Genomic DNA, 10052 nt, shown 5'->3' on the forward strand with positions numbered 1-10052 from the left:
GCATTTACATTCAGTTCAATTTTTTTTATTATATTAATAAGCGTATCAAAAAGATCTTTTCCTTGTATCATCTACTTTTAAAAATTCTATAAAATATTCTTCTATTTTGATTTGACTTGTTGAAATATCAACACATCTTAATATAAGAGACATTTGTTCTTGATGACTTACTTGGAGTACAATCAAATATAACTGAAAAGTATTTTGCTTCTTTTATTTTTTTAATTATAATATTATTTGTTTCTTTCATAATATATTTATTAACTTATTTTGTATATTATGACCAAAATAATGATTATGAATTTTACCATTTTGAATATGTTTAAGGTGTTCTTGTATTATATGATCAAATTATGCTATCATTTCAATTAAACCTAAAAAATTTTCATTGTTATCTTGATAAATTTTCTCATTTGTACCACGAAATGCCAAATTATTTTTTGCAATATTTTTAACTATAGCAATAATTCTTATTAATACATTCTTCCAATGTTCTTTTTCCTTATTTTTTTCTTGTAAATTTTGATCAATGGTTTTATTTTTAAGCAATCTCATTTCAATATCAAACTAAATATTCATATTTATAATATGTTCATTGCTTGTTTCATGACTTTTAAACTTGACACTAAGATTTGTACACCCTTTATTTGTTAATTGAATTGTAATTGATTTTTGACTAAATAATTTACAACAAAAATAAAATACTTTATCTAATTCTTTTGAATATATTAACCATTTTCTATCATGTTTTTCTCTATTTGGTAATTTTCGAATATAATGAATCATAGAAAAATGTCTATAATTTTCATCATTTGGAAAAGAAATATTGATTTCTCTAATTGGACCATTTTCAACTAATAAATCTATTAAATTTGTATTTATATTTTTCAATTGTGCTGGATCATATATATTTTGAATAATAGTTTCATCAATATTATTAAAAAATTATCTTCATGATCTATTAAGTCGTCTTTTTCTTCTTCTGAATTATAATTATTTTCTTCATTAATATTAATAGTTTGATGAATTCAAAGGCGTAGCCAAGGCTGGGCTTTGCTGGGCTCTAGCCCAGTGCAGTCTAGCAATACCCAGTAATTTTAGGCCTCATCCAATAAGCAGCTTAATAATTTTAGGTCTCAATCTTACTACGTTGGGCTGGGTTTTACTGGGCTTAACATTTTTAGCCCAGGATAATTATTCAACCTGGCTGAGTTTTACTGGGCTCAGCATTTTTAGCCCAGGATAATTATTGAACCTGGCTACGCCATTGGATGAATTTGATTTGTGATCATTAGAAAGTTCTTGATAGATTCCTTTTTTCCTAAAGTATTATCTTTCGGTGAAAATTCAATTAGTTTTTCATTTAAATTTTTAATTATATATTTTCTGAGTTTTGATTTTGATTATTAATAATAAATCTACCGAGTGAGCCTTTTTGAGATTGAATAAATTCTTCTATTTTTTTACTAAGTATTACCTGCATAAATATAATAAAAATATAAAATATTAAATTTAATTTGAATCGATTAATTTAAGTAGTTTATATTTCATATTCTGAGATTGAAATAATCATCGTCGAGACGATGAGGAACAAAAAAAAAATACAAATTACAGAGAATGAAACTTAGAGAATGAAAATATTAGCAGGATGAGATTTAGAGAATGAAAATATGAGCAAATCAAATTCTGTAGTGGTAGTTTTATATAGAATTCTAGGAGAATTACATAATTAATTGAAGTTTCATTTTTCCGTTGGAATAGATGGTTGTACAGTGCATTACCGTGCATGGAAATCGAAGTGGGAATCTTCAATAGATGGTTGTACCATGTGCACAGTAGGAAATCGAAGCGGCAATTTTAATTGATGGCGGTACAATGTATATTACTGATTGATGGAGGTACAATGTATATTATTTTGCATGGAAATCGAAGCGGAAATAGAAGTTCTAATTAAAGTTAAATTTCAAATATTAAATATATTTTTTAACAAATTAATATTTATAGGCTCCAATTTTATTGGGCCCCTAGACATAGGCCTTATTGGCCTATGCTTTCAGCCAGGCCTGGTCGACAACTCGGTCTCGACTCAATTGGATCAAGTGTAACTTGAATAATGATGACTCAATAGCATGACTAGACTAGCTCAGAAATAAGCGGATCGAGTTTATCTCACTCTATCACAAATGAAATAAAATCCTATGTCCGTCGTAGCCTCATTTTATTAAATTTTAAAGGATATTGTTGATGTTTTAAAAATGATAGTGTTTTTTAAATGACAAATTTTTAGAGAAAAATGCAATTTCACGAAAATGATGGTTCAATCTGACATTACCCGATCTAATTTTGCAAAATACAGCAAGTTGATCGGTCCAACCGACAATTACTCCACCACTGCAGCGTAACGAGTCGAACCACTGCCTCGATTCTCCCCCAAATCCCAAATCCTACTCTCGCGCTCGAGATCAGCAAGATCGAGAGCGAGAAGAGCCTGAAGGATATGAAATTCGGATTCATGGTGGGGATCCTCGGAGGCCTCCTCCTTTCTCACGCTGGCTACGTGACCATCGAGTGTAAAAAGCAAATTTATCATCCCCCTCATAATTTTCTCGTTACTGATTGGATCAGGCAATATTGTTTCTTGTACGATGTCTTGGATCTCATGGTTTGATTCATTCGCTTGTTTTGCTTTTCGATATGTGATGTAGATAGAGGAATGTTGAAGATTGTTAAGGAAGAATTCTCTTGTCCTCCAACGAATGTAAGATTCACAATCATATATGTATGTTTTGGATCTGTGATTTTGAATCAGGCACTTGATGCTCTTGTTGGATAATCTTGTTGCTGGAGATATTGGGAAAATATTCTAAATTGACAAAACCTAAATTTAAACTTATCTATTATGATCTCAAGCTGGTATCGGGATTGGTTTCTGTCAAGTGTTGCTGAATCACCAACTCTGAGTGTCGAGTATGAGTGCCAAGTCGGCTGAGAAGAAGTTGTTGGGACACTTCGAAGCTGAGGAGGGTGTGAATAACTCACTCGCTTCGATGATGATTCGCAATGGAATAGACTCGAAGCAATGCTAATGCCTTGATTTATTTGGTATACACCTCAAACGAGGTGACTAATCCAAGGATTCGACTTCTCTCATACATCCACTATGAAATAGCTCATTCTCGGAAACAATCCGAAGGCGTAGAAGCCTCATACAAGCTCACACACAAAAATATAAGAAGAAGAATAAGAAGAAGCTAATACAATATAAAATCTTACAGGATTTACAACAAATGAAACCCTAGCTTCTTACTTCTTGCTTGTAGACACCTCTTGATTAACTTGGAAGTGTAGTAACACTTCTCTCTAAGCCTCCAAGAACGAGTGTGAGGTTGTGTGAAACTTTAAGCAAGAACTCTAAACGAAACAGTGCACGAAAAACTCTTTTATAGGGTTACTGTTGGCGCCTTAATTGATTAAGTCTCTCCTTAATCGACTACCATATTAATAACCTGTATAACGGCTATTTTTCTGAAACTTAATCGATTAAAGTCTTCCTAATCGATTATTAATCTCTCTATGCACTTGCGAAAACATGCTTAATCGATTACCGTTATCGATTAAGCATGTCGTAATCGATTACCCTAATCGATTACGACCCTTTCTATTTCCGCGATCGAACGACTTAAGAGATTACCCTAATCGCTTAACTATGGTAATCGATTACCAAACCCTAACTTTCAAACCTAAGTCTAGGGTTCCTTTACTCAAAATCCGGTCAACCGTGACATGTTGGGACTCCTCCTTGCCTAGCATCCGATCAACCTTGACCTACTGAGACTTCTCCACCAAATGTCCGGTCAATCCTTTGACCCACTTGAACTTTTATTCTCGTGCCAAGTGTATGGTCAAACCTTTGACCCACTTGGACTTTTTCTCCTCATGCTAAGTGTCCAGTCAATCCTTTGACCCCCTTGAACTTTTCTCCTTGTGCAAGTGTTCGGTCAGTCTTGACCCACTTAGACTTTCAAATGTATAGCTTCACTCACCAGGACTTTTCGCCACCTAGCTTCACTCACTAGGATTTTTCACCCAACTTCACTCACTAAGGTTTTTCGCCCGACTTCACTCACCAAGATTTTCCAACTGTTTAACTTCACTCACTAGGGTTTTTCACCTGACTTCATTCATCAGAATTTTTATTACCTAGCTTCACTCACTAGGTGTTTTCACCTTGTTTCACTTATCAGAATTTTCCAATTACCTGACTTTACTCACCATGACTTCCCAATTGTCTAACTTCACTCACCAGGACTTTCTAGTCAAGTATCTAGTCAACCTTGACCTACTCGAATCTTCTTCTTCTTCTTCTGTCAACCATCTTGTTGGTTTTTCCCTTACCTAACCTTCGGTTAAGACTTTTCTGGTCAAGTGTTTGGTCATCCTTGACTTACTTGACTCTTCTTCACACCAACCTGGTCTGATCAGTAATTACACTAACAATCTCCCCGAACGGACAATTGCACTTGCAACCTCCCTATATTGTCAAAAATCAAAATTCAAACATCAAGACTTAAGCTTAGTCAAACTAGTCAACCTTGACTTGGAGAAATTTCTCCAACAGAAATCGCAGTACTACCTGAGTTGATGTCGAGTGCAACCGAGTCAGGAATAGAGTGCTCCCGAGTGGATGTCAGGTCGGGAAGGCAAGCCACATGAATCATCGAGTCGGGAAAGATTCCCGATTGCTCGAAAACTGAGACTTTGAGGCCTGCGTTTACAGATTCACTTCACCTTCGGTTGTGCTTCAAGATCCTCTCGGGTCGTCTATTTCCCCGGATACAGCGGCAGACCATGATTGTTACCAAGCGCGGGTGGATCACGGTGAATTGATAAGGTACCCGATTGATATCACGGGTAATTATGCCGAGCAGGTGTACGATAGAGGAAGAGAGTGAGGGGAACACAGGTGGATGGAGATTTGGGTCTTTCCTATAGCTTTCGCTGCTTTGTGTTTTGTTCAAGATCTATCCTCCTTATATAGGAGCACCTCTCCTTTGGTTGTGTTAAATGACCAATTAAAGGTCATTTACTGCCATTACCATCGAGATCGAAATGTTAGGAGATGTTACGGATATGCCATTAATATTAATTAATACATACATTATTCATCTGAGCAAGTAATTGTTGGGATCCTTCGTACGGAGGCTAGAGAGGGGGGGTGTGAATAGCCGACCCCAAATCGTCGTTTCTTTCTACAAAACGTGTTAACGCAGCGGAAAATACAAAGAAACGAAAGAGAAGAAAACCAAACCTTAACACAAGGATGTAATGAGGTTCGGAGATTAGGGCTCCTACTCCTCGGCGTGTCCGTAAGGTGGACGAGTCCAGTCAATCCGTCGGTGGATGAGCCCCCGGAGAACCGGCTAATACAATATACTCCTTGTGGGTGGAGAAACCTCGCCACAAACGTTTGCAACAGCAAACAAAGAGTACAAGAACAGTAAGAAAAGCAATACAATATGAATACAATAGCACTCTACCAATTGCTTGCTTTCTTGTCGACTGGAGGTGAAGCAGCAACTTCACAACCCAAACGCAGCAGCTGGTCGACGACTGGAAGCTCACGCGAAGCTTTGGAGGCGAGCTCAATCAAAGCTCAGTTGAAGCAGAAGCTTCAGCAGCAGAAGAACAGAAGTTCTAGAAGAAAAGTAGAAGTCTTTTTTTTGTGCAGCAGCAGCCCTCAATCCCTTTATACCTGCGAAGAAGACAGCGAAGAAACTAGCCGTTGCGTTGCAACGGCTAGAATCTGAGCCTTCCTGGACCGATCGCCTGATCGGTCCCGAAACCGATCGATCGGTCTACTGACCGATGCTATGTCCTGATCGGTCCATGGATCGATCGGAGCTCTGATCGATCCCAACTCTTGGCTTTGAAGCTCTTCCTTCCGCGACATCGTCTCGATCGATCGCCACGACCGATCGGAAGCTCTGATCGATCCACGACGATCAGCGTCTTTCTCGCGCTCGATCACCTTCGATCGGTGCGGGCCGATCGATACCGATCGATAGCACTCGATCGATTCTTGATCGGTCACCAGATCGATCAGATAACTAGTGACTTGGTTTTTGCCCAAACCAAGTCCCAAGCCTTCCAAACCAACATTCGGTCAACCTCGACCTGTTGGTACTTCATTCCTAGCATTTGGTCACTCCCTTGACCTGCTAGAATTCCCCGCCAAGTGTCCGGTCAATCCCTTTGACCTACTTGGACTTTCCTCAACACCAGATGTCCGATCATCCCTGATCCATCTGGATTTTTCCTTGCCTGGCTTCACTCACCCGGACTTTCACCTGGCTTCACTCACCAGGATTTCCACACTGCCTAACATCCCAGTTAGGACTTTCTTACTGCCTGGCTTCACTCACCAGGACTTTCCAACTGCCTAGCATCCCAGTTAGGACTTTCCCACTGCCTGACTTCACTCACCAGGATTTCCACACTGCCTAACATCCCAGTTAGGACTTTCCCACTGCCTGACTTCACTCACCAGGACTTTCCACCTGCCTAACATCCCAGTTAGGACTTTCCCTCGTGTCAAGCTCCCTGCTTGGACTCCTCCGTGGAGACTTGGACTTTTCCAGTGCCAAGTCTCCATACTTGGACTTTTCCCGTGCCAAGTCTCCACACTTGGACTTTTCGCGTGCCAAGCTCCCTGCTTGGACTTTTCCAGTGCCAAGTTCTCTGCTTGGACTTTTTCCGTTGCCAAGTCTCCACACTTGGACTCTTTCCCGAATCAGGTCAACCAGGTCAACCTAGACCTACGGTTGCACCAACAATCTCCCAAACATCTATTCTTGTCAAACATCAAGAATACAACTCTCTTCTCGTCAAACATCGTCAAACATCAAAACACAACTCGAGTCAGGTCAACCAGGTCAACCTTAACCTAAGGTTGCACCAACAGTAATAAATATGTTCATGTGGCAAAATGTTGGTTGATCCACTTGGGCAAATTTTGCCCTGGTCCAACATTTGACGCGCGCAGATCGTATTCGTACACGAGTCAACTTGGTTTAATGTAATATGAGTCTTGAATTTGCACCCCCTACGCATCCACACGTGAGAGAGAGCCTCTTCCCATGCGTTTTTTCACATTGTACATGCATGTTTAACAATATAAACCAACCAACTAGCCCTTGAACTACCAATGGGGAACTAAAATTCCCATGCACAATGGAGTCCTCTCCCTCCACCTCTTGATTTCCATTCAAATTTTCAACATTTCTTTACTTTCTACTGCTGCTTGTTCTGATTCCTTTGGAATTTGTTTAGGTTGTGATTGAACTACTATTGGGATTAACTTTAAGCGTCTGGGCTGCTCTTGCATCTCCGTCAAAATTCAAATCAATACATCCGGATTCTAAAGAAAATGTTGGAAAAACTTGAATGGAAATGCTATGTGTGGGTTGTAGTCCCACAACGATTGAAAGCAAGGCTTTCCAACTGATTCAGAACAAAGGGGGTTGGAAATCCAGGGCCCGGAGGACATCAACCCATTGCTCGTAAAAATCAGTCAGGACACGGTATGTCTGCGTAAGACAACTTATTGGCCAGTATGTAAGCCAAAACCAAAGTCGCCAGCTTGCTTGCACGCCACGTGGCAGGCCACGTGGCAAGTGTGCAAGAAATTGCAAACCACTTGGCAAGCATGCAAGCCACAACGTGGCTTGCTGTGCTTGCAAGTCTTGCAAGCCTTGCACAGGCAAGGTCTATAAAGAGACCTTAAGTGGAATGAAGAGAGCAGAGCACAAGTGAAGAGAGCAGAACACAAGTGAAGAGAGCAGAGCAGAATAAATAGCTCAGTGAGCTTTGTGAGAGAAGTTCAAGTGAATTTTGTGTGCTCTTTCATTCCTTCTGAAATCCCCATGTTTCTTTCCCTTCTGTTGTGCACTTCTTTTGCTCAATAGAAATAGTGATAGTTTTCGGATCTAGTTCAGATCGTCACGACAACCAGTGTTCGGTTGTGCTCGTGATCCTGCCGTTTTATCTTGGGAAACAGACGTCCATATAATCCGCTGAGCACCGCGGAGGGACCGAATCTGTTTTAAGGAGACAGCGCTCTGCTGGACTCGGCATCCACTCTGAGTTCATGTTGCAGCTCTCGACATCCTGTCAGCAACTCTTAGCACAACGTGGCGCCGCTCGACAACTCACGGTGTCCACGACTCATCTACTCGACGCGTGGCTCGGCTCGCTAGAGTCGACAGTTTGAGATTATCTGCTCAAACCTACTTGATTGTAAGTGTAGAAAATATGTTCTAAATGCATGATAGACGAATTAATTAAATGCGATAAAAACTTACAGCGATCTCCCGCAGATCCGCAGTCGGCAGTGTCGAAAACTCGTTGTCGGAAGAGCGATCACAAGATCGGAAAGCCCTCCGCAATTCCACAAACCAAATCCCGCCGCCTTGGATGTTCTCCTCTTACTCTCGTCTCCAACGCCCAATTTCACACACCCTGAGCCTTGGACGGACCCCCTTTATATAGGGAAATACACTAGGGGCATAATGGACTTTTCCATTATGTGTAGTGGGGAACATGGGCCACGTTCCCCACTATCCCCATTTCCAACATCTCCCACTCGTCCAAGGTAAGTCACTAAGACTAGTTCATTCAGGTAAGTCACAAAGACTTAATAAGTCACATAGACTATTAGAGAGTTTGGTCACATAGATCATATGAGAACATCCAATCCATACTTAGAGAAAATGGTTCGTGCGACAGCAAGCACACTGAGCGATAGTTGCTAAGAAGATTGTTACACCTTGACTTAGCCGCTCTTTGAGCAATCAATGCTAATAAAGTTGTTGCACTTTACTTAGCTACTCAAATAAATTAGAGACACACTCTTCATGGCACATAGCCTCTTTCCTGGTGGCACATAGCCTTTATCCAGAATCCATCCAATCTTCAAGTGACACACAACTATTATCTTGAAGGTATCTACGTCTTGCTATTTACCCAGATTAAATAATTTTCATTTACATCGATATGAACATCTCTAATCCCTTATAATGACCATTATGTCATGAGCATGTTCCATATCCAATATTCACATTCATTTCCGTACATAACAGAAATAGGTCGACCAGTGAATAACAACAAAAGATGTAAATATATTTAATCTTCCTTTTTAGCTAGAATCAATTCATTTTAATCAGTCGCTTTCCTAGTTATGCTCCATAGACCGAATCATCCATAGTCATAGGATACACGCTAAAGTAGCAGACACTGATTAAAACTTCAAGTAGACAGCTAAATAGTCACTAAGGTAAAAATTGAGATTAACATATAATCTCAAAGGTCTCACATAGTAGAGAAACAGGGATTCATTCTCCTACTACCTTTATTATCGCAATAGCACATGTGGTATGAATCACATGCTACGATGTTATTCTCTTTACTAAAAAGAGTACATGTTGTCTTCAAATTTAACATCGTACAGATTTCGATCTAGACATACCTAACGTCTAATCCTGAATTCAACATATGAATTCTAATCTGGCTTTCAACAGGTTTAGTAAATGGTGGGTTCATTTACTTCGATCATTATTTACACATAAATGATCTCATCTTGACACAATTATTAAGGCGACCTCAACTTATGAATCTGTCTCTAATTTCATAATTTCAGCTACGTAAGCTGTTTCATAAGTAACGGTCTTACCCCTATTTGTACTTAACAAACAGAGATGATTGTCCATGTGAGTGAACCAATCTCCACCTGCCAACATGCTCACCGAGATCTTACATGAATGTAACAAATACAACATATACACTGAATAAATTATGACAAATGACACAATCATAACACAAAGTCTGATTGTTATTTCAATATTGTTACATTCTACGAAGTCCCAAAGACTTTACATGTTCTTTAAATGACTCTTTAGTCATTGGCTTAGTAAAAGGATCTGCAAGCATAACACGTGTAGGGACATACTCAAGAATGACTTTTCTTTTAGTCACAATATCCCTTACAAAATTATATT

Source organism: Zingiber officinale, chromosome 2A, assembly GCF_018446385.1.
Source record: "Zingiber officinale cultivar Zhangliang chromosome 2A, Zo_v1.1, whole genome shotgun sequence".
NCBI lineage: Eukaryota > Viridiplantae > Streptophyta > Magnoliopsida > Zingiberales > Zingiberaceae > Zingiber > Zingiber officinale.